A 22120-nucleotide genomic window follows, 5' to 3' on the forward strand; every position below is an offset into this window, starting at 1 on the left:
TGGAGAGAGGGAAGGCGACGCCCAGGCAGTGGAGTCGCAAGCGACTAATTCCGCGTCAATGGTGGAGCAAGATCAGTTGAAAAGTCCAATTTTGTTGGGGAAGGTACTACTAAAGACAGCGAGCAGCTTGGACCAGTCGCTGAAAATTCTTTCCCAGAAGAGCAGAAACGAGATGAGTCACTGGCCCATTCTTCGCACCAAGCGAAAGAGGGGTCGCACGGCATGGTAACCGATCAAAAATGGGTCTAGCAATTAGACGGAAAGCGGGGTCTCCAGTTAGTAGTACCGAAGTCGTGCCTAGCCGAAGTGTTAGAGTTAGCGCACGACAGCCTTTGCAGTGGTCACTTCTCAGAAAAGACAACGAAAAAGCGCATTAAAGCATCCTTTGCAATAAAGTGACCATCATTAGGGTTTGGCGTTGAAGCGAGTTTGCTTCACGTCTTGGTTCGAAAGACAGGCCCTCAGGACACGACCACCGCGTGGGCGCATTAAATGTGAACTCGAGCCATAAGCTTTTTGGAGAATGCAGCTACCGGATTTCTTGAGGGAAATTTTGTTTCGGTTGCTTATTTTAGGTTTTAAACAGATTTCTTGCGTGGTTTCTGCGACTAGACGTTCTTTAAGCCACTCCTTTTTGGCTTTGTTTTAGTTTTAAGGCGTTGCGTGTTATCCGATGGGCGGTGACGTTGTTAAAGACATTTAGTGGAAATTCAATGATTTATCGAAAATGGCAATTGGAACTCTCTTCGAATTGCGTTTCTGCAATCCTCGAACAACCGCTGGGTCATAGTGTGTGTCGATCACCTCACCGATTATGCGGAAACCGCTGCGATACCATCCTCCACAGCCGAGCCCGTCGTTTCTTTCCTGTTACGCTCCGTTGTTCTTCCCCATGGACCGCCTCGTGTAATCATTAGTGACTGTGGTCGCCAATTCGTCGCTGACACTCTGGAAGAATTGCTTTGCCTTTGCACTTCGCAGTTCCACCACTGAACGCCATATCATCCCCAGACAAACTGGCTTGTCGAAAGTACGAACCCTTACTAGTATGCTGGCTATGTATGTATCATCGAAACACAAGAACTGGGATGATATCTTGCAATTTATAACCTATGCTTATAATAGAGCGAAGCACGAAACCACAGATTTCACTCATTGCTACCTGCTCCACGCTCGATCTTCGCGCAGCTGCCTCGATACAATTCTCCCATTTGCGCGCTATACGAAATACTCAGTTGCCCCAACACTGTACCTTCCTTAAGAAGCCCGCCAAATTGCTCGTCTGCGCACACTGGCATCGCAAGGTCGATCCAAGCAGCGGTATGATCGACGCCACGACGCCGTTTCATTAGAAAAGGGTGACTTTGTGTGGTTCTGGACCCCCCAGCGCAAACGTGGTTTATGCCAGAAATGTTTATCCCGGTATGCTGGCCCATTCGTTATCATAGACCACTTGAGTGACGACCTATGTGGTGGTACGATTGACGTCAACGGGTCGTCGGTCTAGTCGCACCCAGTTGGCCCATGTTGCTCACCTCAAGCAGTTCCCCCACACTTCGCCAGTGGTTCTGACTCGCCCTGCTGCGGTATGAGCCGGGTCATGGTATGAGGCACGAGAGAAGATGAAGAGGTCAGCTGGTTCGACCTATGGAAGCCATCACCAACTATCATTGCCTGACCTCATCTGTAACCTCAATAGAACCGTAACAATACATAGTTGTCGTTGACGTCACCATGCGCGCCATGTTGGAGTACTAGCTGGTTGAGATGCTGGGTGAACTCCTACTCGAACGCTCCGAGAAAGAAATGGCGTCATCAGATTAGTTCCGGTGCCCCCTCGCGTTCCTTTGTGCTCCCCCTTGGCGCGGCTGGCGAACAGAAGAAAACAGGGAGAGCACAAAAGAACGCGGGGACCGAACAACTCTGTGTCCTCCCCCGCATTGACACTATCTATTGAGGCAAAAAGCCACGGCGGTCGCCTTGTTGAGGTACCCAGCGCAGAGAACCTGTCTGTGACGTCACGTGACAACTATATATATATATATATATATATAGATAGATAGATAGATAGATAGATAGATAGATAGATAGATAGATAGATAGATAGATAGATAGATAGATAGATAGATAGATAGATAGATAGATAGATAGATAGATAGATTAGAATTGGCGAAATGGCTATTTGCGACGAAGTTTTACTTCCGCCTTAGTTGAAATATATCGTAACACGAAAAACTAACCAGTTCGCCGAATATTTGCGGTTCTTGAATGACGACGCAGAATTGCACGTTGAACGTTCATCGTGCGGCAGTAGGTTTTCGTTTTTGTAGCTGGGAAAAGCGTGATGAGACGAATGCCGGCTATTGATTTTAGAATTATAACGAGAAATGAAAAGAAAAAGAGTACGAAGAAATAAAGCGGGCGGATTGTCAACTGCAATCCAAAACAAGGACGAAATAAAGAAAAAAAAAAGCAGATAATACGTACAGCGGTGGTCAAAAGTTTCCAGGCCGCAACGCCCGGCCGAGGAGCGGCAGCTCGCTGTTATCGCGGCGCTTTTATAGCAATCACGCCTTGACGCACGCTGGCGTCGAGCGTGTGCGTGGAGGGGGGGGGGGGGTTGTACCTCTCTCCATTTCTTGATCTCCTTGATTGGAAAGCGAGGTGTAAACTTGGTGCGTCATGTTCTCTCCCTGTTCGATCTTTGAATTTTACTACTGCGCAGCGTGTAGCGAAGCGGCAGTGTTCCGGAAACTGGCGCATCCTGCTTGCGGCCCTTTTTGCTAGACAGCGTATACATTACCGTGGTTTTCGGCTTCCTGGAGAACAATATCATGCGCTTAACATTCCATTGGCACTGCGAGCGCTCTTGCAGACGTCTGCGCAAGCCAATTCACTGCATACGAACATGGTCGGAGCCAGTGCTGGGCAGTATCGAAGATACATGTACCTTAGATACTATCTTAGATACTCTATGGGTATCTTGTATCTGTATCTCGATGCTTCTCGAACGACGAGTATCTGTATTTCCGATACATTCGATAATGTATCGTGTATCGTAAGATACAAGATACTTCTATCGCAACACAACCGTGCGAAACAACAATCGCTGGCCAAGCTCCGCTTCTTGCTGTTGGCGTACCGTATTTTTCACTTCTTGCAACATTTATTCAAATAATTTATGAAATCATAATGTGATTATTAGCACAAGTGCTTTCTTAGCTGTCATTTTGCATCCCCTTACATTACCTAAGTCTCTGCACTGTTTTTCCGGTCTGGTCACTGCAGTATGTCCTTTGTAACGCGCTCCCAAAATAAGATATCTGCTTTATTCTTCTGTCTACTTTATTTCCACTACTGTATACACATTTACATGTTGCCAAGGCGATTTTGAAAACAAATATATAAATATGTGGGCGTACCTTGAGTAAACAGTGCAAAACAGTCTGCTTTCCGCTTAGGAAAATATCGAAATTGAGTTTGCATTATAATAATAGAAATAATTACGAGCTATCTTAAAGGTGTTAGGAAGGGGATTCGAGAAACTTTGTTTTACTGAATGCTCTGTTTTGCTCATGAGTGTCCCAACGAGCCGTTTCAGGCAATTTTCCATAGGGACTGGATTTTTTATTGTCTCAACAGGTAAGTTGACAATACTTCAGGCTCATAGCTATTAAGGCCGCCGTCTGTATTGTGTTTCTGTACTCATTCAATATGAATGTTTGATGCACGACCACCTCTCTATTTTACTTACATTTGTTTTCCTGTTTCAGGCTTTCCTAAATATTTTTCGAATTACTAATCGCCACGTAATGGGAGCTATAAGTGGCAATAGCGCGAATAGCGGCGGTGTCCTGCGACGCTTTATGGAACAATACAATACGTCTGAGATGTGTCTGTGTTGCACATGTTCTCTCGTTGAAAAAAAAAAAAGTTGCTAAAGTTGCACGTTGGGTGATTCCACGTAAGATCGAACAAACGATGGCTGGTCGACCTCTTAAATTTATTTTTAAATTTTATGTATTATTGCCTGATGAGTGGAAAGAAGAGATCTGCAATTTCTTTTGCCACCAAGAATTTTTTCGAAGAACAGCAAAATCAATAATGACGAAGAGGTGGAGTGGAGCGCTCATGCGCTCTGCTGTTTTGGCCAACTTTCGTTATGAATTGCACAAGATATATCAAAAGGTAGGTAGCTGGAATTACTTTAACTAAATATATGCATGTTTTTGCTTCTGCTCAGGTATAGTTAGTTTTTATGTGTAGTGTAGATGTTTTTATAAAAAACCTCCAAATTGGCCCAGGAAACGTTATTTTCTTTACTTTTAAGGTCCTTATCTCAAAAAATCCATGTAGCTGAGCGACAAAAATTCCGCATTGCGTTCTTCGCATGCTTATCTACCAAACTGCCGAATCTTATATTTATATAACTTTTCAGTAAAGGGATATGATCGGGCTAAGTTCAAGAAAACACCGAACAATGGAAACTTCTGATGACAATTAAAAAAAAGAATTTGATATTTCTTAAACTTTGTGCACTTATTCTCCTCCACATCAGCTTTCACAATCATTGAAAACATTTTGCATAATGTTGTTGCACTAATGCTAACGGCCCCTCCAATGAGACCCTTAGGCAAGGATTGGCAATTCCGACTTCTTGCCCAGCAAGTGTATAAAATGCAGGCAGGATTGAAGTTCTTTTTATTGAAAGGCCAGCAGGCACCGAAAAAGGGCCAAGCAATGAATGCGATAGCAAGAAACTAATGCTATACGAAGTGAGGCTCGCCAATGGATACTCTCAGTTTGAACAGCGCTCCTGTTGCAAAGGCGGCCGAAGCAGCGAAGGAAACTAGCGTGCTTCAAGTGTCGAGCTGTGACACTTGATAGTTCGTACTCATCTTCTGTTTGTTTGTTTAGCGGCGTCCCTTCAGCTCGAGTGACTTTCGTACACTCCGTAACATGAGCGCGGACATCACGGTGAAAGCTCGAAACATCCCTCTTCCCTTCACCACGAGATAACCGAGCGAGCAGACAGCGCAAGGGCAAGGTTCTCCCTGCGCAAATATAAGAAGCGAGCGAGCTCGCCGACGACTTTTAAACCCGCCCGTCGCGCTCCTCGCGCCATCTCGCTGGTAATGAAGAAACGCTTATAATCACCTCCTGTCTCTGAGTCCTGCCAGCGGTAAAGGGTGTGTATATAACGCTCGCCGTTAGCTACCCGAAGGATCTGCGCTTTATGGCGTAGTGGTTAGCGCCACGCGCTGCGGAACGATAGGTCGCTGGTTCGATTCCGCCCTTCGGAAGCTTTTTCTGAATTATTTTTCTTTGGGACATTGATATACATATACATACTTATACATATACGGTGCACGACGGCGGCGACGGCAAAATTCAGCCGAGACTGTCCATATAATTGCTATCGCAATAAAAGGTGTCGCCGGCACTGAAGACGTTAATTTTGAAATTATTTGGTCACTGCAGCGGACACGAGCGCGGGGCTACCGAGCAGGCGCGCGCGCACCCGAGATGCTCGTTGTAAGAGACGGCGCAGTGAGACTGCTCTCGGCGCAGTGAGAGCAGTCTATCTATCTATCTATCTATCTATCTATCTATCTATCTATCTATCTATCTATCTATCTATCTATCTATCTATCTGTCTGTCTGTCTGTCTGTCTGTCTAGTAGCCGCCTACAACTTTGTGCTTGTTACAAAATAAAAAGAACGAAGGGGCATGGAGCACCAGCAACAGCCACGGGCCCTGGCTCGTTCAGTTGCTTCCATTCCTTTGATGTAACCAGACGGCCGGGTCCTGTTCTCTTCGTGTTTCACTACATTTGTTTTCATCCCTCCGGTTTTTAGGGGCGAAGCTCCTTAAAGCGGCACCCGTTCGTCCCCGTCGTAGTACGTAACCAGTCTTAACACTAGTACCAGATCTTGACCTCCAAGGTGGTGCCGGTGGGAGATTTCTCCTGTGCGTTGTTGAACAATAAAAAATTCGCAGCGTGTGCGTTAACTAAAAGCCGAATTCTTCTGTCTCTCATTCCCCATTAGCAGCCATTGGCATGTTCCAGTAGGAAACGTTACTAGAAGTAGGAGTGTAAGTGTTAGCTAAAAGCCGACTTCTTCTGTCTCTCATTCCCATTAGCAGCCATGGCCTACCTCCAAGGTAGTGCGTGGTAAGATTTCTCCTGTGCGTGATTAAACAATAAAAATTTTGTTCAAAACGCCTTGATTGATGAAATAAACCAACGAAAGACGCCAGATGTTTTCTAAAAGCAAAACGAAAAGACGCCAGATGTTTCTAAAGCAAAACGAAAAGACGCCAGCTGCTTAACGAAAGACGCCAGATGTTTTCTAAAGCAATGGTTTTCTAAACAATGAAAATTCACAGCGTACATGTAAAATTAAAGTGAGCTGCAAGTCGTCATAACTCTCAAACGCGCCCGATCTCACGTCGGTGATGATGTACTGGGCAGAATTCACGGAAGATTCACGGTTTACCAATGAACCTCCGCAGCTTCGCCCACTCATCATCATTCACTCCGTGGATATGCTGTGATTTTTTTACATCCAGTTGTCATCCCCGTCGTTTGGTTACATTCGTTCTGGCGCCGAAACCCACCCGGTCATCTGGCAGTCGACCTTCGACAATGGAGCAACTCCGCACCAAGTCATCATGAAGGGTCTGTCAACAACACTGAACGCTCTGCTCGCAGGTACGACAACCCCGTCTAGCAAGCCCCAGAAGGTCCTCGAGCTAATCGTTGCGAAGAACGCACAACTCAGCGGCTTCGACCACGAAATACAGGCTACACTCGACGACGATCAATTGCAAGCAGACCAGACTACCGCCTATGAATGCGAGGAGAAGCTGAGTTACGCCAAAACGAGAGTTCGCCTCTCAACCGAATCGCGTCCTCCGAACTTTCCTGCCCCCTTCGTCTCGACCGCTAGGCCCAACAACGCGCCCTTCACTTCGAAACCACAACACGCCGCCATTTCAGCATAGACTGCAGCGTCGGTCTCTCGAATCGCACTAGCTCAAGTATGATAACCGTCTCATGATTCTGAGTGCGACCTGGAGTGTGCACAAGGAAAATAAGCACCGTCAGCTGATTCGCGCCCGGTGCCTAAGGCTACGCAGGTGGGATCCCACGTGTCACTCAGCTTCCAAAGGACATTGCAGCCAGCCAAGATTTGTGAGGTACCACGCAGTGGCACCACGATTGTACAGCTCGATGTTCTGCCCTGCAATGATGCTTCGGTGCTGTCGAGATGCTGCATGAAGTCAACAAAGCCGCAGCTGACGCCTGCGTTGCGGCTTCCGTTAGCTGCAGCGCCTGCTGCTGTGGCTTCCACCATGGCGCCATCACCCGCGTCTGTGCCACAACAGGCTTCCTCCAACGCTTTCTCCTAATCTTGCTCGCTAATCGACGCCTGCCTCTGTCGCTAGGCCGCCGAATAGTAAGACGTACGGCAATGAGAAGCAGTCGAAAAGGGCGTGCTCTTCGAAGTTCGGGTTGAAGTCTCACTTGTCAAACAGTGGGGGAGGGGGGGGGGCAACTTGCAAGTTCCAGATGACCAGGACCAAGTGACGTTCTTTCCGGCAACAAGAAGCGACACAAGAAGCGCAAAGGCCATCAGGACGACTTTTTGCATGGTGTCAAGGCGTCCAGTAGCTCCAAGCAGGGAAGCAAGCACACCGGGCCTCGTAGGACACGAAGCAAAAGATGCCAAACAACGTGACGGTGACGTGCCCTTGACGCAAAAGCGAGAAGGGACCATTTCCCGCGCAAGACAAACCGCCACGTCCCCAAGCTTCCTCATCATTGGCAACACCTTCCATCGACGCCGGGTAAAACCTCCTGGCCGATTACTCTAAAGCCCACATCGCCGTTTTCTCATAGACCATAATATGCACTATTAATCTCGAAATCACAAGCGGTGTTACCGCCACCAGCTTTATCGTCGCTCGTCGTGGAATACCGTCGTGGTGGTAACTAATCATTCTCATCACCAAGGACACGAAGTCGCAGTTGATCGTGTAAGGAGTGGGGTTCGGCGGTTCTCGTTACGGTAGCTGGGTCCCGCCGTCCGTCCCCATAGCCGATGATTCCCAGTGAGGAGGCGCGTTCTTTCAAGAAGGAACGTAGATTTATTTACATGGTTAAGAGATTGGAGTGAAAAGAGAGCAGAGCAGAGAAATAACGTCAAAAGTCTTCGGCTTTTATAGCCCCGAGACCGTCACTGCAGAAGCACGGGCAAACCGGTGTCAGCGGCTCCCGCCAATCCGGTGGCCTGTCGTCTTGGCGTCCGGCCTCCCGAAAGGAGGCAAAGAGTCACACAATACACTCGCCACGCCCCGAAGACTCGTAGGTGAGAAGGTCGGCGAGGAGTTTCAGTCCAAAGGGGAAAGGGCCGATGACCTCCGTTTCCACTGCCAGTAATACTTGAAAGAAGTGTTGAATGATGGCTGCCTCGGGTGAAGGCCCCACCTGGGTTGATGGGAGCGTCTTCAACGGCGCAGTCCCACGCTGACCAAAACGCACGACAAAGCGGGTGTGTCGAATTCCGGAAAACACGCAGACCGCTCCCTCCGGCGCAGGTTAATTTTCCCTGCTGCGGTAGGGTAGAAGGCAGATGTGGCTGGGTGAGAAACTCTCCCGCGGTGCTATCTCACGCAGAGAACAACAAGCCAAAAAGGGGTCTCCGAATTCCGACGTCCTTTTTCTGGGAACTCCGTCCACAGCGACATGCCGCCCGCCCGGCAAAAGCTCCTACAGGAAGAATCGGCATTCCTGCCTCCGTCTAAGCGCCGATACGGGGGGAGAAGACAGCATTCCGGTAGACAGCTGTACGCTCAATAGCGTCGGCCTCGATGAATTTTTAGGCCAAACGTAACAGCTCCTCCGCCGCCCGGAAAATCTCGGCTGGCCAGCGCTCACAACCGCTGGGCACGAAGAGAATGGTTGGTGACGAGGCCGACGTCCTGTCTTGGAACGGCAACTGCGAACTCGCAACGAACTCCCAAACCACCTCACAATGATCGACAGCAGCAAAGTGAACCATACAACACAATGCCATGCCGTGATCAAGCGCCTTGGACTCGCTAAAAACTCTCCAGGCTTCTCAAGACATAAATAAATGAAAAACCCGCTACTCTAAAATATTGACGGAATTTCGTGCCGCCAAAGCTACAGCATTCATGGAAGAAGGCATGCCAAAGAGAAATAAAAAAAAAGAAAGAACAGTTTTGGTCACATAAGATAACAACAAAAGATACAATATAATGTGGCCCTTGATTCATCAACAACACTTTTCAGATTAGTCTGCTCAGACCATCCGCATTGCCGTGCAATTTCCCTTTTTTATAAGGAACCTCGAAGTTGTACTGCTGGAGGGTGAGGCTCCATCGGAGTAAGCGACCATTTTTGTGTGACATTTGATTGAGCCATGTCAGAGGACAGTGATCTGTCTCAACGATGAACCTCGCTCCGTACAAATAACATGACAACTTCTGGGCTGCCCAAACCAAACAGGCACATTCCTTTTCGGAAGCACTATAGGCTTCCTCCCGGACCGTTAGTTTGCGGCTGGCATAGAGAATGGGATGTTCGTCATGATCATCACCAACTTGGGTAAGCACAACGCCCATGCCTCTGTCGCTTGCGTCGCATTGAACTATAAACTCTTTACTATAGTCCGGTGCGCGTAGCACAGGTCGTGAAACTAACAATGCTTTTAAACCCTGAAAGGCGGCTTCTTTACCCCCATCCCAATGCAAGTTAGTGGGCTCCCCTTTTCTCAGTGCGTCTGTAAGCGGACTTGCCAGTTGCGAAAAATTGGGAATGTAACGCTTGTAGTAGCCGACAAGTCCCAAGAATGACCGAATGTCGGTCTTTGTGCGTGGCTGTGAAAAACCGGCAATCGCAGCTGTTTTCAGTTCGGCCGGCTGTCTCGTTCCCTGCCCAACAACATGGCCTAGGTAGGTCACTTGAGAGCAGCCAAAACTACATTTTTCCGCTTTCATTGTCAAACCCGCCCCTCTCAACCTCGAAAATACTTCCCTCAGATGCTTTAGATGATCATCCCAGCTGTCTGAAAATATCGCGACATCGTCAAGGTACGGGAGTGCGAACTCCTGTAGGTCTTTCAGTACGATGTCCATCAACTTGGAGAAACTGAAAGGCGCATTCTTTAGCCCGAAGCTTAGAACCAAAGGTCTAAAAGTGCCTACAGGTGAAATGAATGCGGCATAGCGGCTGGCACTTTCTGAAAGAGGAACCTGCCAGTATCCTCTCACGAGATCTAGCGTTGAAATGTATTTAGCAGCGCTGACCCTTTCGATTCGCTCCTCAATATTTGGGATCGGGTACAACTGATCCCTAGTGATGGCATTCAACCTCCTGTAGTCTACACATGGACGAGGGTCCTTGTTTGGGGCCTCCACAAGTATTAGTGGTGACGTGTAGTCACTCTCAGCAGGCTCGATCACCCCCAGCTCCAGCATGCGCCGTATCTCGGCCTCCATAATCTCCTTCTGTCGTGGGGACACGCGGTAAGGTTTTGACGTTACCGGTTCGGCTGATGTGAGTTCTATTTCGTGGGTTATCAGTTCGGTTCTACCCGGCCGATGACTGAACCTATCGAGATACTGCCTCAGTAGCTCCTTTAGTTCCTGTACCTGTTCAGGCTTAAGCGCTTCCGCGCCTACCGAGAAAGCTACAACCTCTTCAAGGCTAATTTCTGAGTCGGAAGTTTTGGTGAATCCGTCGAACTCGGATTGAATTTCTTCGGGCTCCTTTAGGGTGAGATTCACAACCCCATGTCGTTCTACGTAAGGCTTCATCAGGTTACAGTGGTAGATTCTAACTTCCTTCCTTCGACCTGGCACTTTCAACGCGTAGTTAGTGTCAGAAAGCCTATGCAACACTTCGACTGGCCCGTCCCAATGTACTTCTAGTTTGTTCTTTCGCGATGGTCTGAGAATCATTACTTGATCCCCAATGCTAAATGCTCGAAGTCTGGCATTCCTGTCGTAATAAAGCTTGGCATTCCTTTGAGCCTTGTCCATGTTCTTTTCGACAAGCCCTTGTGTCGTACTTAGTCGTTCTAGCAGATTTAGCACGTATTCTACCACTGTTTGACTATCCCCTCTTTCTTCCCACATTTCTCTCAACATTCTAAGTGGGGAACGCAGCGTTCTGCCATACACTAACTCTGCCGGTGAGAACCCCGTGGCCTCATGTGGGACCGTACGCAAAGCGAACAAAGTAGCTGGAAGACAGCTTTCCCAGTCTTCCTTATGCTCATAACAAAGAGCGCGCAACACTCGCTTCAAGACTGAATGCCATCTCTCGACGCTGTTTGATTGAGGATGGTAGACAGAACTGTGTATCAACCTTATCCCAAACTTCTGTAAAAAAGTTGTAGTTAACGAGCTCGTGAAAACCGACCCTTGATCAGCCTGTATTTCTGCCGGAAAGCCGACGCGTGTGAAAACTGACAGAAGCGCGTCTACTATTTCTGTCGAAGTGGGCTCCTTCAGAGGGATTGCCTCTGGAAACTTCGTCGCTGGGCACAGCATGGTGAACAAATACCTATAACCCGACTTAGTTGCTGGTAGGGGACCCACTATGTCTATCACCAGACGTCGAAATGGTTCTGATATTATAGGTACCAATTTTAGCGGAGCTTTCCACTTTTCCCCAGGCTTACCCGTGCGTTGGCACGTGTCACAGGATCTTACAAATTCCTCCACATCTTTGAAGCACCCAGGCCAATAGTATTCCATTAGCAATCTCTCTTTGGATTTCTTTATTCCTAGGTGGCCGGACCACCCGTTTCCATGGCAGAGGTTCAAAAGATCCTCCCGGTATTCTCTAGGAACGACCAATTGATCTAGAATTCGGCCTCTTTTATCCCTGTAGTGCCGATACAACAAACCTCCTTTCTTATGCAACGTCACGTTGCCCCTAGCGATCCCTTCTTTAGCGTTAAACTGTAATCTAGTTAAGCTAGGATCGTTCTCTTGCTGGGCTGCCAGCGACTCTCTGTTTACTCGTACAAGCCGATCAAAGTTTTTCGAGGCTGGCGACAGTACTGACCCCATTTTGCTTGTGCGAGTGTCAGCTAGTTCTCCCTGATCTAGTTCCGTTGATAAAGCCTCATTTTGCTGATCAGTTGACTCTCCCTCTAGGTCATGGTCTAACTCCGTCAATAAAGCCTCATTTTGCTTATCAGCTGGCTCTATCTGCGCGCCTGTAGGGTTACCTAACTCCGTCTCTGTTGACGCTGCGATTGGTTCTTCTGGTGCCACAGAGGCGAGCTCTCGCGCCTTGGACCGAGTCAGCGCTTGAACAGTTCCTTCTCCAAGTTTCTGACCCCGCTCGCGCAGTATCCTGTCTGACCGATTTGAAAATATATACGGGTACTGCAACGACAGAGATGTCGAGACCGCTGCCTCAGTCACAATTTCTCCAAACGGCCCAGTGATCGTTACTTTAGCCATAGGAAGGCAGACGCTGTTTTCCTCTACAACCTGTTTGATCCACGCCACTTCTCCCGTAAAGTCATCTACAGTAATGTACGATGGGTGGACAATGTCCATGGTGGCGCCGCTGTCCCTGAGCACTTTGCAAGGTTTGCCGTTAACCTCCAGGTCATGGAGATACGGGCGTAACAGCTCTATGTTCTCGTCACTTTCGTCCGCGTAGGAAAAAACCACCTTAGGACTTCTGCAGTTTGCCGCGATATGTCCGGTCTTCTGACAGTTATAACAGCGAATGGGTCTGAAAGCCTCGAACTCTTTTCTTTGGGAATGTCCACCACTCGCGCTTTCACCCTTGTTCTCTGGCGTACTTGTTTCTCCCCTCGGATTGTCTAGCTTTTTCGCCTGTGAGCCCTTTCTGAACGAAAACTCTTTCCGCGATCCCTTTCGCCCGTCCGGTCCTCCACCCTCGATGCTCAGTTTTCTACGCATTGCGTACAGACAATAACGCCAAGGAAAGTACAGGGGGTGTACTACAGATACCACCCCCTGTACTTTCCTTGGCGTTATTGTCTGTTATCTTCGGCTAACTCGGCCGCCCTTTCCACAGTGTTTACGTTATCTCTGTCTTGCACCCATAGCCTCACGTTCTGTGGAATGCTCCTGTAAAATTGCTCTAGACAGATGGTCTCGATGACCCTGTCTCTACTCTCGTAGGATTCCGCACTTTTCAACCACTCTATTAGGTTTCTCTTCATGCCGTAGGCAAAGTCCGGATATCCCTCACTATCCTTCTTTTCTGTGTTTCGAAACCTTTGACGAAATGCCTCGGCTGAAAGGCGGTACTTCTTTAATAAGGCAGCCTTAACCTTCGCGTAATCATCTGCCTCTTGCGCGCTGAGTCTGGTAATTACTTCAGCCGCTTCATACGGTAACAGCGAAAGCAACCGCTGCGACCATGTACTTGGAGCAAAGTTCATCCTCTCGCAAGTCCGTTCAAAACTCCCGAGGAATATTCCTATATCTTTCCCGACTTGAAAAGGGTTTAGATATTTGTCCATGCGGTATGAATCTATCTCGCTCACTCTCTCAGGAGCCCCTCCACTCGTTTGAGCCAAACGTCTGCTTTCATTCTCAAGTTCGATTCTCCGCAACTCTCTTTCCTTCTCCCGTTCCTCTCTTTCCTTCTCTTGTTTCTCTCTTTCTCTTTCCTTCTCCCGTTCCTCTCTTTCCCTCTCTTGTTTCTCTCTTTCTCTTTCCTCTCTTTTTCTTTCTTCCTCCTCAAACCTTTTGAAAGCGTTTAACGCGGTTTCAATCTCCCCCTTACTGGCACTTTCCATAATCAGCTTCACAATTTGAGACCTGCCCATTCCTTCCTCAACCTCAATGCTTAGATCCTCACATACAAACAAAACTTCGTCTTTTAGCATTGTCTTTAACTCCATGACTGCTGTTTTGCTTTGGTCCTGCTCGCTAATAGTTAGGTGATCCCTATAAGTCACTCAATACTCATAAAGAGGTGATCTACCTAACCCGCACAAAAAAAAATCTAGCTTCTACACTACTTAAGTGTACACACAAAATGAAGCCTGGAAAGTCATAGCAAAGACCAAGCACTCACCACAACGCAGCACCATGTCGCAAGGTCCCTCTCACCGCTGCCAACCAGTTGTAAGGAGTGGGGTTCGGCGGGTCTCGTTACGGTAGCTGGCTCCCGCCGTCCGTCCCCATAGCCGATGATTCCCAGTGAGGAGGCGCGTTCTTTCAAGAAGGAACGTAGATTTATTTACATGGTTAAGAGATTGGAGTGAAAAGAGAGCAGAGCAGAGAAATAACGTCAAAAGTCTTCGGCTTTTATAGCCCCGAGACCGTCACTGCAGAAGCACGGGCAAACCGGTGTCAGCGGCTCCCGCCAATCCGGTGACCTGTCGTCTTGGCGTCCGGCCTCCCGAAAGGAGGCAAAGAGTCACACAATACACTCGCCACGCCCCGAAGACTCGTAGGTGAGAAGGTCGGCGAGGAGTTTCAGTCCAAAGGGGAAAGGGCCGATGACCTCCGTTTCCACTGCCAGTAATACTTGAAAGAAGTGTTGAATGATGGCTGCCTCGGGTGAAGGCCCCACCTGGCTTGATGGGAGCGTCTTCAACGGCGCAGTCCCACGCTGACCAAAACGCACGACAAAGCGGGTGTGTCGAATTCCGGAAAACACGCAGACCGCTCCCTCCGGCGCAGGTTAATTTTCCCTGCTGCGGTAGGGTAGAAGGCAGATGTGGCTGGGTGAGAAACTCTCCCGCGGTGCTATCTCACGCAGAGAACAACAAGCCAAAAAGGCGTCTCCGAATTCCGACGTCCTTTTTCTGGGAAATCCGTCCACAGCGACATGTCCGCCCGCCCGGCAAAAGCTCCTACAGGAAGAATCGGCATTCCTGCCTCCGTCTAAGCGCCGATACGGGGGGAGAAGACAGCATTCCGGTAGACAGCTGTACGCTCAATAGCGTCGGCCTCGATGAATTTTTAGGCCAAACGTAACAATCGGCAGATCCCGGTGAACTGTGCACACTTACGCCTTCGCACTTCCTCCTTGACAAATGAGCAACGTGCTTGCCGCAATATTTCAGCACCGCGAACCTTCAATAGACAGGCGTCCATCTGAGACATCCACTGCTACATCGACAAGCGCTAAAACATCATATGTGGAAGCGCTGGCGCAAGGAATACTTGCTGCTTCTGCGTATGGCCCACTAAGAGGCACCCAAGACATCACTACGACTTCATGTCGTCTTGTTGCCCCACGACTCGCCACCAATACTATGGAAACTGGCTCGCGTAATAACTTCCTGGTCGCGACAACATCGCACGAGCGTGCTGCCTGAGTGTGACGTCTGGCTCCATAATTAAGCCTCCCGTTCAGAAAGGTTACCTTCTCGAAGCAGGTAGCTTTGTACAAGTTTGTCGGCCGTGGGGTTGTGTTACGATGTAAAGAGAACGAAGGGGCTTGGAGCACGAGCAACAGCCGCAGGCGCTGGCTCGTTCAATTGCTTACATTCAGTCTTTCGATGTAGCCAGACGGCAGAGCCCGGATCTCTTCGTGTTTCGCTACAGTGCTCTCGTGGCTGTCCAGTTGACTGGATATATATCAAACTCAGTATGGCGTGACATTTCTGTATGAAGAACATACATAACAGATTGTAACATAAAAAAAACGCCAGGCCTGCGCTGAAACCGCAGCACAGTCACAGCGAAAGCTGGAAGAGCGGCGTTTCAAGAGCCCGTTGTAAGCTCTCTTGGGGCTACAATACAAGTACACTAGAAAGGTACCCACTACGCCATAAATCAAATTTTCGTGAAGTTGGGAAGCGCCTACTAAGCCATTATTCGTCATTCTGCGGAGAAGCGAGGCACCAGCTACACGTCTGTAAGGGATTATATGCACTTTTGTTGACGCGACGACTGATGACGATGAAGAATTACGGCTCAGCCCTTTGTAATGGGTTGGAAGCTTTAAACGGCCCACCAGTTATGTAATTTGCACTGGGTGACGCCAGGTCGCTATTTCCCTCTGCCGTCATGCTGTATAACATACCCTGACGTGGGAGAGAGACGGGGGAGGGGTGCGAAGAACTTTACTGAGACCCCGAGGAAATGGATCATGCGCTTATGGGCTTCCTTGGCAACCAATACAAGTACACTTGCGAGGAACCCACTACGCTATAAATCATTGTAATTTTTGAGAAGTAGGGCAGCAGGCACTGTGCCATTTTTCGTCATTCTACGGAGAGCCGTGCTATCTGCTAAACCGCATGCAAGGCATTATGCGCACTTTGTTGATGCTGTGCCTGATGACGACGAAGAATTATCGCAGAGACCTTTGTAATGGGTTGGAAGCAATCAACAACCTACTCATTGCGCAATTCGCATTGTGTGACGCCTGGTTATAGAATTCGCGTTGTGCGACGCTTGGTGCTTATTTTACTCTTCTACCACGCTATATTGCATATGCTAATGTGGTTCGTTCCCGACACGAAGCCTGTATAGGACCTTTTTGCAAAGCAGTTTGAACCACCGGCATGGCTCAGAGGTTGAATACTGGGCTCACACGCAGAGGGCCCAGGTTCGAACCTCGTTCCATCCTGGAATTTTTTCTTATTTCGTTTTTTTTTCTTATTTCGAGCGATACTGGTTACGGACACCGGCGGCGGCGGCGGACAACTACGGCGCCAAAAGCGGCCGGTGAATTGATCTCATAACAGCTTTCGCTGTAAAATTATGACATGCGTGTCATGTAAGACATGATATACATGCCACACTTATGGTGCAGTGGCGGCCGTTTATCTAGCTTGATATACACCAAAATTGGTATGTCGTGACATGACTGTACCACGAACGTAACTGACAGGTCGTAACATAAAAATCGTGAAATCATGAAAAATAAAAGTTGAGCAACTAAAAAACATATAGCATGCCGAAACAAGTTAAAATAGCATGGTAATGATCAGTTTGCTTGTAGAACTTCACATCGCAATAAATTGTCCACATGCGCACATTTATAGTTCTGCCCTTAGTACATGGACTAACACATCATTGTGCATGCATACATGTATGCATGAGAAACATGCGATAGTGAACGACATTTCACGACATGAATGCAGTAAATTCCCTCAAGAGAGAGAGAAAGATAATAATCTTTAATGAAAATCTCGGAGAGGTTAGCCTGGTTTGTCGCCTTGCCTACTACTCTCTCAAGAGAAACAATGCGATGTATGCACCTCTCGGCTTACTGCATCGCATTGCGTCAATTCCCAGAATTTTGGAGTTCCGGAACGTTCTAGCTTCCAACCAGAAAGAGACGAAGGCGCTGCTGAAGATTCTGCGCTCAACCGACCTCGCTAAACGACTATGATGCTCCCGTGCTTGAGCGTGTGCGTGTGTTTATTTTTCTTTTTTTAACACTTTTTCTTTCATTTCGTTCATATCCCTCTTACCCTTTCCCCAATGCAGGGTAGCAAACCGAAAAAGTTTCTTCTGGTTAACCTCCCTACCTTACATTTACCCTTTCTCTCTCTCTCCCACAGTGCGTGAGATCTGCCGGATTAGATAACAGCGAAGATGTTGTAGCTCGCCGTAGTTTGTCTTATGTTGCAAAAAAACTCCACAGGTGGATATGCGCCACAGGAATTGAACAAGCTCCACTAACGAGTGCAGCATGTGCGAGCGTTAAACGAAAACTCCGCTCGACGAAGTCGAGCATGTGAAACACGTGAAAGAGAGTGAGAGAAAAAAAAAGAAAGAGAGAAAGAGAAAATGGGGAGAGAGAAAAAGAAATTTACAAATAGAGAGAAATAAAGGAAATAAAGGCATAAAATAATACATAGAAAGCCAGAGACATACACTCTAAGAAAAAAAAAGAGTATGCGTGACTCTTTTCGGAGAGTTCTGACTTGCCACGTATAGGACTCTCTCAGGGTGACTCTCTTGGTGGGTCAGGGCACGGAGCAAGAATTCTTGAGGAGGCGAAACTGCGCTCGCTCGGGCGCCCTAATAAAGTCACGAAATCGGGCACAGCGCTCACGCGCCCTCTGTCGTGAGAGTCCGCTAGCGGAGAAGGAAAAATGCGCGCGTCCCTCTCACCGCGCTCTCCAACGAAGCTCGTCGGTTCAAGGCCATTTGTCGCCGATTCGCCGTTCGCGCTTCACGCCCAAATGGATCTCTTTTTGTGCGTCCTCGCCGGCTCCATATTTTAACGCGACAGCGTTAAAGAGCCCGTTTCGCAGAAATACCGGTGTCGGCGTCCGTGTCGGTGAGGCTAGCAACTGAGAAGGCGATGCGCACGGGGCCCGATTACGCTATCACGTTCTACTCTCAAAGGCGAAGCTCAAGCGCACTCCAAGTTTTTTCGGTAAATTAACGAGAAAAATGGCGTCAAATGCAGGAAAATTACCACCGTGATATTTTTTGTACAACGTGAAATCTATAATTTTTGATAACGTGAACTCAATGAGTTAGGTATATTTATTTCAACGAATGATGGGACTTAAACTATATGCCATCAATTCAGATTTAGGTTGTTGCGGCGGCCGCATTTAGATGGAGGCGAAATGCTAAAGGCCCGTGTGCTTACATTTAGGTGCACGTTACAAAGCCCCAGGTGGTTGAAATTTCACAGTCTTTTTTTGAGAATAGCAGACAAGTATCTGGGACAGCGCGCGGAAAGATTGAAGGCACAGCGTCTCGTAACAACACTGGCCGTTTCGGTTTGTCAAAGAGAACTTCATCACCAAGTTCGCCATAATAGCGCCGCCTGTCTATGTCGCTGTCCGAGAAGTTCTTCTCGCAAACGTAGTCACGAGGCGTCAGCTGTCGGTCTTTTCTTGGGATGGCGCGAGCCCACGCTTCCAACCTCACTGGGTCACTAGGAACTTCGAAGGTAATTACCTTCTCCTTGCTGGACGCGTACCCACTGCTGCAGTTCGGCACGACACATTTCCGCCCCATCCTGAAGAGGCACTGGTCGAAATCTGCAGAGCACTCTCCTTTGTCGCGACGTAAAAGCGCGCGCAAACATCGAGGAGTCGGCGCCGCCGGCGCAACGCGCGGAAGCCACTGAGAGCGCTAAAGAGAAAGAAACCAGCAAAAGCGAAGGGAACTTTCCGTCCCAAGGCCACCTACGCATGCGCGCGCACAACATGCGAGCGAGGAGCGAGGAGCGCGTGCATGCGGCGGCAGACGTCGTCTGCTCAGGGGCCACTACTAGCAGTTCGTTCCAAGCGCTGTACGGCCTATAATTCTGGCAGTATCGATTAGGAACTGCAGCTAAAATATCTGTCATATTTACCGATTGATGTTACAGACAGAAATATTGGAAATTTTACAACGTACGAGGCGCTATCACGATTTTTATGCGTCGCGTCCATAGAAGAGCATGTAAAAGATGGCAACAGGCCGAAAGCGTCATCTGTCGTGCTTCAGCGTAACCGCATTCCGGCGTGACGCTATCGCGCCGCCCTCGCGCGCTGCCGCGGCCGAGAGATTCTCCTCCTCAAATACTTCTTTCTCCGTGGGTCAGGGTCGGCTCGCTCTAGTAGAGTCCCCTGACCCTCTAGGAAGAGTGGAAAGACTCTCATCCGAAGGATCACGTTGCCACTTATAGGGAATCAGACGACTCTTGCCGGTAACACTCCTACGGGGGTCAAGTGAGCCACGCCGAAGCGTCAAGCGACTCCACAAGTATTTTAAGCTACTCCTTTGACACTTGCTCTACTTTTGCGCGACTACTGTTGAAAATAGTGGAGTATTCATTTTAAGCAAGTCCAATAATACTTGCCGTTATGCCCAGCGACTGCAAAAAAAGAATAGTTCAATTTTAGCATTATTTTAATAAAACTCGTCAAAACAACACATATTTTCTAGCAAAGTTATATAGAAAGCGCGAAAAGATGGTCAGTGATTTCCAATTAAGAAGTTAAGGTATTCCTCATTTACATGCTTCTATGAGTATAGCCAACCAAAATGTGTGACTGTGATGTGCACAGTGTGCTAAATAAACAGCAGAAATTGGCATCATGTTTCCATATTTATTCTTATGATTAAAATAAATCAAGAAGTGGTGACGGCTGGAGACATCAGACTTGTGGCTTGCTAGGTTGTCGCTCCTGTTCAGCGTGAGCACCATGAAAAACGGTATCTGAAAATAAGAACGTGATAGTATGATGAGAAAATGAAATTGCAGTAAAGGTTTGCAAAACCTACACAATAAGTGGTTCACACAGACATAATAAAGGCTAACAACATGCAAACAGGCATGGTCAGGAACCAAGTTTTTTGACGTCGAGATCAGACATGTCATATGCTAGAATTACCGCACATAGCTCCCACAATCACGCACACTCACTCGATTCTGTAATAACGCCCAACGTCATCGCAGTGTATGCAAATCACGAAAACAGCAAACAGAAACGAGGGAAGAGTGCACGGCCGCGGCCGCACCAACGCGCGCCGTCGAAAGTCTAGAGCTTTTTCACTTTACCGGTGAAGCGTGTCCAACTTGAATGACTACCGCGTACGTTCTGGAAGCACCGTACTATATCTGCACCTCAAACTACCGTCCTTAAGCCAACAAAAACCATTATATATAGTGCGTCTGAGCGTTCTGTACACAGGCATTTTTTTTTTTTTTCACGTTCCCACGCGCCGAAGCACGCTACACATTCAAGGTCGAAGGAAATGTTATGAAGTAGACTAAAGTGCATCTCAAAACGACATCTTGCACATTCAGTAGCGCAGACACAACGTGCGATCAGCAAAAAATGACCCTTGATAATTGTTTGCATCGCTCACTAAGGGAGCTTGCACAGCAACGCGCATAGCGGTGGCAACTCGTTAACTGGCAGCTTTAGTTGGGCATCCGCAACAGCCCTGCGGACACAGCCTGCTGTTGGAAATGGCTGGCAGATAACTTCCGCAGAGCTGCTGCAGACGCCGAGCTAAAGCTGCATTATTAGTACCTACGAAAGCAGTACACTCACCGTTAACTGGCGCTCGTTGTTCCTGTCCGCAGCTCCAGGAATATTCCGTCCTCCAAGCGTCACCGCGTCACTTCGTGCACGGAGCCGGCGTCAACACCAACACCACCGAAGACGCGCATGAACAGACACACAACCCGCGCAACCAACACGCAACGCCAGGGGCGTAGCCAGAAATTTTTTTCGGGGGGGGTTCAACCATACTTTATGTATGTTCGTGCGTGCGTTTGTATGTGTTCGTGCCTATATACGCAAGCAAAATTGAAAAATTTCGGGGGGGGGTTTGAACCCCCCCAACCCCCCCCTTGGCTACGCCCCTGCGCAACGCATTCCAATTCGCAATGCCCACGAACTATAGGTGGCGCGCCGTGCTTTTCAAGATGGCGCCAGGAGAAGGGTCAATCCGTTTGTTAGCATAGGAACAGATAGTACGTGCGGACGTACGGCCCGTGTCACTTTCACCGGATCAAGTCATGAGCTGTGCTAAATTGGATATGAGACTAAACTACTTTCCCAAACCATGGAAAGTGCTAAGTACTCGCCACCTAATTATTTGCTGTGGCGTGAAAGGCTATATTTCAGCTCCGTTACCGTGCATAACGATGCTTTGCGAAATCCTGTGCGTGCTACATAAAACTGCATGAACTAAAATTGACGTATGAGCAGAACGGCACTCCGAGGTAGTACGTACCGAGCCAATGTTTATAGATACGTTGTACCGAGCCTGCCTTACGAATTTGCCGCAGTAGTAGGCCGGCAGCGAGTAGCACCATCGCTGCTGCACGGGACCGCACGTTTAACGTGGTGATGGTTTGCAAACATAATACGCCGTCGTCATTACTTGTGCAGTCGGGAACGCGGAGTTACGTCTTCAACGGAACACAAGCATTTAACTTCCCATTCAGTAGCGCTTGTGTCACAGCCATGCTGAGACTCTAGCCGTGTGCAATTCACTTCACTCGCATGTTGCAGGCTCGATCAGCACGATCGAAACACGAATAGCGAAAATAATGCACACGTATTCTTTTCGCAACGCCGAAGAAGTTAGCCGAGAGGCGTGGATTGTGGCTGTGACTGCACGTTCCAGCGCTCTAACTATTTCGCTTCTCTG

The sequence above is a fragment of the Rhipicephalus sanguineus genome, chromosome 7 (genome assembly GCF_013339695.2).
Source record: "Rhipicephalus sanguineus isolate Rsan-2018 chromosome 7, BIME_Rsan_1.4, whole genome shotgun sequence".
NCBI lineage: Eukaryota > Metazoa > Arthropoda > Arachnida > Ixodida > Ixodidae > Rhipicephalus > Rhipicephalus sanguineus.